The following is an 8515-nucleotide window of genomic DNA, read 5'->3' on the forward strand; positions in this document are numbered from 1 at the left end:
ATATATATATATATATATACAGATATAGGAGCTTGAGTAGTAGGCAAAGAGACACAAAACACAACACAAACAGCACGGCACAAATGCATTTAGAACAAGGCCTACAGCACAAAACAATCCAGCAAACACAAGAGGAAAGGAAGCATTATAAACACAGAGAAAAGCACACAAGAAACAGGTAAACACAGTAACCAAAACGAGGACTAGACAAGGGCTAAACAAGGGGATGTGGTAAAAAGAAACAAGGATGAAAGACAAGAGGAGCACATAGCCAGCCCTAACAGAGAAAAAGCCATGTGCTCATACACAAAGAAACACTGACACATGACCAGACCAAGGGGCACTGGTATAAATGGGAGGTAAAAGGCCTAATAGCTCTGGGGCTGGAGCAGACACTGGAGGCTCTGGGGCTGTGACAGAAAGGAGTAAGGTGATGGCGGCCACTAGAGACTGGAGTGGGACAGAAGTCATCGGAAGGAGGAAGGAGGAAGGTCAGTGTCCATCATGGGGTGCAGGAGAGGACTGACAGCTGCCACACGGGGATGGAGTGGGTTGATGGTTGCCGCTGGGAAAAGGACAGGATGACAGCTGTCTTTGGGAGAGTAGCATTTACCATGAATTCTGAGGAAGTGGTCTTGGAGGCAGAGATCTGAGGAACAGTCTCCCTGGTCAAGATGGGGGGGCGCTGTCAGCTGAGAAATCTCTGATGACTTGGCCTCCTGAACTGTGGCTGGGCAGACGGGGGTGGTCTCCTTGGCCATGACAGGAATGACAGGGACAGTCTCCTTGCCCATGACAGGGAGTCAAGACATGGTTAGAGAGACTGATGTTTGAGGAAGGGCTGATGGGCTCTTGTTGTTGAGGAACTGACAACTCTCTCCAGAGTGTGATGCACTGGGCAAACTCATTAAAGGATATTTGCTTCAGAGCTTTCTTTGCCTTCCAACCATGGGGCTCATCAAGTCCATAGTTTAACAAACTTGTCCACAAGGATTTGTTCAACCTAAGCCCCTCAGCTGTAATAAAAAAAGGTAGAAGCAAAACTCCTCACCTCCACCCTTGCTGATGCAGGGCACAGCCAAACACAATGGCAAAGTCAAAGCCAGGTAGAAGGTCAGAGACCAGGAATTGATCCAGACTGGTGAACAATATAGCAAACAATATGGAGAACTTGCAAAGAGGGTAGACATCAGGAAGGTCAGTTGTCAGGAAGTCAGGAGAAAGACAAAAGACAAGGCAGGGCAAGAATGGACAAGACTTGACTGGACAAGGTAAGACTTGGGTAAGATCAATATACAGGAGCTACAGTGTCAGGCAAAGAGCACAAAACACTTGTACAGCACAATGAGCACTGCACAAACACATGTAGGTCATGCATATGGCACAAAACAGTCTAACAAACACAAGAGCAAAGGAAATACAATAAATATGGAGAAAACTTATAACTTTAATGTACTTGAAGTGTGCACCAGGCAGTTGGAAAATACAAGTATCGGACTGGGACTCTGTATCGGCAGATACTCATTATTCAATGAATCGGATTGGATCAGGGGCACAAAAAACCTGATCGGGACATCCCTAATACAAACCATATGGCATGCCATTGGTTCTGGCTCTCATCGCAAAAATGTCTTCCCAGATGGATCTGTGTAATTGTCACGTTACGCTGCTGCGGGAAGAACGTAGGAGACACGGAGTAGAATTCACAGTCTTTAATGACGAAAACACGGGATAATCCACAATAGGAGCTGGGCAAACACACGTAGAAACAAGTAGACCTGACAAACACAGACTGAACAGACTAGGACATTTAAACACAGGGCAAAACAGGTGACATCAATGGAACATAATCAAACTAAACGAGGACAGGAACATGACCAAATAAGGAAACACAGGAAGGACTAAGGGGGCAAAACAGGTCCAAAAGTCTGACAGTAATGTTACTAGGGTCTGATACCAAGATTTTAATTTTCCAGCATTCTGGCTAGTTTATGAGAGTAAGAATAAAAAAACATATAGCATGGAATTGCTGGTACTAGGTGAGTAGAATCTAACTTTGAGCGCTGACCTTAACTACAAATTAATTTATGGTTAGAAGTATTATTTGCATTTAGCATAGTTTTACCTGCTGTCCATGACCATATCATGTTAAACTAGTTGAAACATGCCAATAAAACATTCGTTTATTGTGGGTGGTTCTAGGCCAGAATAGCGTGAGGACTAGATTTTATACTGAAATTCAAAAGTCTGGCTGCCTAGGACTACTAGCTCAAACAACATGACAGCCCCTGTAGTTTTGTGTACATTCAGACACTACTTCCATTCTCCCATGTTGATTACCACACGCAGGAGTCAGTCAGTGTTCAGTAGACCAGACTCAAAGTCACTGAAGCAGCCAAAAGCCACTTGTGGAGTGGAGTATGTAAAAGCTGATTTCAATAGCTGCTCTCCCACTGAAGTGGGATTAGATTGCACATTGCAAGTTCCCATGGAACAAATGGAGAGTGAAGGGGTTTCTGGGTTACAACGCTCCCTCCCACACCCCCAGAGGTCTTTAGAGAGGGAGTGGTGTGAGTTTGACTGGTTCAGCCTCAGGAGAAAGCTGCATGCTCAGCATGGCTCCTCCACATGAAACGAGCGACCCAGCACAGTGCAGCTATTCACTAACAAACCTTCTCTTTTCTCATCCAATATTTTAGTAAAAATCTAGTAAAAAAGAAAGAGAGAGAGAGAAACAAAGATTGAAAAAAATAATTTTACAATAAAAAAATAAAATACATATAAAATGCAACAATAATACATATGTAGTGAGAGAGAAAGATATATTGATATACTCAGAGATACACATAGTGCCTTAGTATTTTTTCACATTTATTTCTTTTCACATAAATCCACAGACCATACCCCATAATAAGAGAAAAAAACAGCTTTGTGATAACTTTATTAAAATGAAAAAGTAAATAATTGCATTGCAGTTCTATGGTACTTTTCAGTTTCTTTGAATCATCTTTGAGATGTTTCTACACTTTGATTGTTAATCTATGTAACATGTAGATCAAGGGAAGCAGGAGGAAACAAGGATCTAAATGAAGCAATTTAATAAAAAAAAACCAAACATGAATAGATTATAGGGAAGCAGAATCCAGGGGAACAGAAACACATCTAACAACTGACAATGAAACACAGGGATACCAAGTCTTAAATACACAGTAAATGAAAAGAAGCAGGACCACAGGGAGTCTCCATGGCCGTGACAGCATGAGCCGACAGCTGTGGTGGCTCTGCAGCAGGAGTGGACTCTGGGGCGGCTTTCCTGGTCTTGGTAGAGAGTTTGGTAGTGGTCACTGCTGCCTCAGGGGGAGCTGTAGTGGACGCGGCTGCCTCAGGCAAGTTAGTGTGTGCAGCCAGTACACAAAATGGCAGTAGCCATCATAGGAGCCACCGACAACAGAGGAAAAACCTCTGGGACCACTAAGCTAGGTAGCACTGAGACCACCGGTCTTGAGAGCACTGGGACCTGTGGACTTGGGACCACCAGGTTAGGCAGCACTGAGACCCCTAGACTTGGGACCATCTATCTTGGGAATGCTGGGTCTGGGTCAGTCATGACAGGTGTGGTCAATGGCGAGACAAGCTCCATGACCATCGAAGCTTGGGGCATGCAGGCCTTCCAAAAATATATAGGAGACTCTATGGTGGCACTGCTAAATCCCACAGTGCAGAGAGAGTGCACCAGCCCAAAAGCATAGTCAATAAACTCGACCAGAAAAATAATAATAATAATAATAATTTGTCAACCAATCGGAGTGAAGAGCAGAAAATAAAGGAAGAAAAAGTATCTGCTGCTTCGTGAGACGGGGTTGACGCAACTTCTCTGCCTAAACCTAAGAACTGGACACAAGAAAACTGCACATGACGCAGCAAATGTGCTTGTGTTCGGCACAGAATGATTCCGTGGCCTTACTGTGTTTATCTGTTCATTGCTTAACTATTTCAAGTTAAATGTAGTTCAGTGTAGCAAATATCAATGTTATCAAGTTACTTGTGTGTTGATTTGCTTAACTTTGATTGTGTTTCGATCGCTGGTAGAGTGGCGATAGAATATTCATTATTTCTGAAGTTTATGTGCGAATAAGCTGATTGTTAAAATAATATAAATAATCTGATTTCATATACATGCCTTGAAACTCTAAACTTTCAGTTTAATTGTCTGAACTGTGCTTCAGATTGCACTTAACAAGTGTATTAAGTTTGCTAATAATGTCATTGAAGAATGTTGTATGTCAAGAACAGATGCAAAGAATCAAAGGACAGCAATGGTTGTTTAAGGAGTTTATTTGCAATTTATTTACATATGTTGTACATTTGTTTCTGTTTAAATGTTTTTCACCTTTCTGCTACAACTTATGTCATCTTTCATCATAATTGATGTAATAAAAAGAAGAGTGGCCTCCACTGACCCTTACCAAAAAGTAGTATACTTCAAGTTTATTTTATTAAGTATACTTAAGTAAAGTCCAAGTATATTTTTAAGTATACTTGATGTAGTAAGTATACAAATATCAGTGTACTAGTAGTATACTTGTAAGTGTACTATTTCAATACTCCAAAATGTAGATAGAGTTGATCAACACCCCAAAGCTTGACAGTCAGTATTACCTCTTCATTGGTTGACATTTTATTCCATAACGTTACACAGTTTTGATACTGTTTTATGTCTGATGATAGTGTTAGATTACATGTGAAAGCATCTGTTGTTTTGGTTTCTTCTTCACTTGTGTTTTTTGGAAGTTCTGTACAGATACACTATAGCAAACGGAACAAAAGAAAGAAGAATTGCAAAATAAAAGTCCAAAATAAAACAGTGAGCGTATGACATATTTAAGCAATTAGACACAATTTGAAAAGGCTCACTCCTGTCTATATAGATCTGACATCAAACAATGTATGTGTAAAATGTACATCAGATTAAAAACAAAGCCATGAGGTCAAAAGAACTGCCTGTAGGGCTCAAAGACAGGACTGAGTAAAGGCACCGATCTAGGGAATGCTATAAAAATGTTTCTGCATTATTGAAAGTTCACAAGAACACAGTGATACCCAAACTTTTTATATTAAGAAGGTTTCTTAATAGAAAATGTTTGGGTAACACTTTAGAATAGGGACCAGTTCTCACTATTAACTAGTTGCTTATTAGCATGCCTATTATTAACATATTGGCTGTTTATTAGTACTTATAAAGCACATATTCTACATGACCATATTCTACATCCCTATACCCAACACCTAACAACTACCTTTCTAACTATTAATAAGACGCAAATTAGGATTTTATTTAGGCAAAAGTCATAGTTACTGCTTTGATAATAGCGAGAATTGGACCTTAAACTAAAGTGTGACCAAAGTTTAAAATAGTCAGTTCCACCTCCTAGCCTTTGCTTAGCCCCACCACATCATCTTGCTCTTGGAAGAAGAGAAGAAGGCAAGCTCTTCTCCTTCTCCTGGCCCGGTGGTTCAGAGTCCAGTGGTCTTAAGTCTGGTTGTCCCAGAGCTCCCGTTCTCACTGTCATGGCCACGGAGGCCATTCCTGAACAGCCAGCTCTCATTGCCACAGCCATGGATGTTACTCCCCTTGTCCATGAGCCTCCAGAATTCATTCCAAAATCAGCTCCAGTCCCAGAGCCTCCAGAGTCTGCTTCAATTGGGCCATCTCCCGGAAATGAGTTTTTTCGTTTCTCTATGATACATGTGATGCTTTCTTAGAAATTTGCCATTTTTTTACATTTTGGAACAGTCTTCATGCTGAGAGTGAACCTAATATGCGATGCTATGTAGTTTAATGCCCATGTTGTCAGTACAATAGGTTTTGGATTAGAGCCATATTGTTATACTTTTGCAATGCAGAATAAAGTTTCTTAAATTTTGAATCAGAGAGAATGTTTTAGAATTTCACTCTTTTGCCCCCTTTATGCTCTGATCAGAATGTTCTTAGTTGCACAGTCAAGTAAAATTATGATGACAAAACAAACAGTCACATTGTGATACAATCATAGGATGAAAAGCATGGGATTAAAGAAGAGGTGGAGATAATGTTTGAATATATATCTTATATCAGTGTAAGGTAATCGGTTTCAAAGCTATCGCTTCCTTTGAAGACTTAATTATGATCTGACAACCAGATGAGAGATGTTTTTGTATCCGACGTCGTACCGCTTTGAATCATTATTCACACAGAGACCAAAAGAAAGCAAGTGGGAGAAGAAAAGAAAATATGGTATATGGAGGTTGTAGATGGAAAGAAAGTGAAGCAAATGGAAAGTGCATACAGCCCAGGGGGTCAACAAGTTGCCAGGGGGTCTTTGAAACAACTCTTGATTGACAACTCTAGATCAGGTGATCAATTCCAGCGTCCAATCAACAAGTGTGATTGATTCATTAAAACTTGGGTCGCGGAGCACTGGCACCCCTGAGGATCTCAAAGGAACCCACAGGGGGCACAAGCTGAAAGATTTTTTTGACCAGCATCTCATTACTCTGCCTGAGGAGTATTGAGATTTCAGTCTAAAACTCATCTCTCCCGCAGGGCCCACACAACGGACTGTTTTCCTTCAGACTATCAGATGAAAGCATGAGGATGAAAAGATAACTAGTTAGAGCCAAATTATAATGTTCATCTTCGCAATTGATGTGGAACCTTGAAAGGAAGTTGAGAACATGTTCTGTGTTCTATTTTAAACCTGCCTACAACAATTCTCTGAGAGTTACACTGAAATCCACTTTAACCAATGTTCCCATGACTTCACTGGATGGTTACATCCTAATTTGCATACTATCCATACTCAGCGAGCTTGCCCCCCTCCTGTTTCTCATAATTTACCTTTGACTGCATTATAACACTTTCCTAATTCAGAATATGATTAAAGATGACATTTGTGGATGTGTTTGAAACTTCACTGGATGGTTACATCCTAATTTGCATACTATCCATACTCAGCGAGCTTGCCCCCTCCTGTTTCTCATAATTTACCTTTGGCTGCATTATAACACTTTCCTAATTCAGAATATGATTAAAGATGACATTTGTGGATGTGTTTGAAGAATTAAAATAATAAAAAAATATAATATTTTAACTTAACTATTAGTCCATTATGCTTAGCGAAATTCAAAGATCAAATCTGTCTTCCCTATCATTTTCAGGTGACAGATGCAATGAACGAATCGATCATGAGTGACCTACCATTATTTGAGAGTATTTTCCATCTTCAGCATGCCATAGAGATACCAGAGAAAAGAGAAAATATTTAATTTCAGTCATATTCACATAGTAAAGAATAATATTAAACAATTCAATTGTGACTTCATATTAAAACTACTGAAACAATAATGACTATGCAAAACTTTGCAAATAGTCAGGCTACAAGAGAACATATTTTTATTATTCTTAATTAAGCATGCATGTTGAAGATCATTATTTCTTAAATTGTTTTGAGTTAATTCTATCTGTGTCACACCAATGGACTGTCTGTGTGTTTTTTTTCTCCCCACGTCCTCCCAGTGACCCAGTTTCTCCCATGTGTGATTGTCTCATTTGGTTCAGATGTGTCTTGTTAATTACCTAGTTTAGTCCTGTATTTAAAGTGTTGTCTGCCCTACGTTCCCTTGTCCGGTATTAAACGTCTTGATGTGCAACGCATGTCTCCAGCCTGCCCTGTGTTTCCCTGCGTTTGGATTATTAAATATTGTTGTTCATGATTATCCCTCGTCTTCGCGTTCCTTGCTCCTCTCTGTAGCAATTTGACAGAACACCAGACCGACAAAAAGTTTATTGGCATAATCAGACTTATCTATTACTCCCGATGCCGCCTTCTGGACACAAATCTGCAAAAATATCTACTTCATGACAAAAAATGCCAACCTGCAACTTATACAGTATAAAGTACTTCATAGATTTCACCTAACTGGACGAAAATTATTTAAAATGGGTTTTACTTCAGAAACATGCTCACATTGTACACAAAACACCCCAGACACCTATTTTCACGCCATTTGGCATTGCACCTCAATTAAAAAAATTTGGGAAAACATTACTGACTCACTGTCCAACCTTATGGGATGTCACATCCCATTGTCTCCCTCCCTCTGTATATTAGGTGACATATCCATAATTAATTTAAACAATACAAATAGTCAATTACTCTTAGTGGCTCTAATTATCGCCAAGAAAACTATCCTCATGAACTGGAAATCAAGGAACACCATACATATTACATCTTGGAAAAACTTACTAATAGAGTACATCTCCATGGAAAACCTGTCAACTTCCACTCAAAATAATACAATAGAATTACACCCCTCTTGGTTATCTCTCATAAACTTCCATCAATCATGAATCCGCTGACCCTCTTTGTCTGAAGCCATCCTCAATGACACATCTTCATCAATATCTAAACAAGATTGGGGGAGGGGGGTTAGGAGGAGGTAGCAACAATGGCTAATATCAAACCTAATTAAATAC

The sequence above is a fragment of the Sinocyclocheilus rhinocerous genome, unplaced genomic scaffold, assembly GCF_001515625.1.
Source record: "Sinocyclocheilus rhinocerous isolate Xijiao unplaced genomic scaffold, SAMN03320098_v1.1 scaffold2593, whole genome shotgun sequence".
NCBI classification, from domain to species: Eukaryota; Metazoa; Chordata; class Actinopteri; order Cypriniformes; family Cyprinidae; genus Sinocyclocheilus; species Sinocyclocheilus rhinocerous.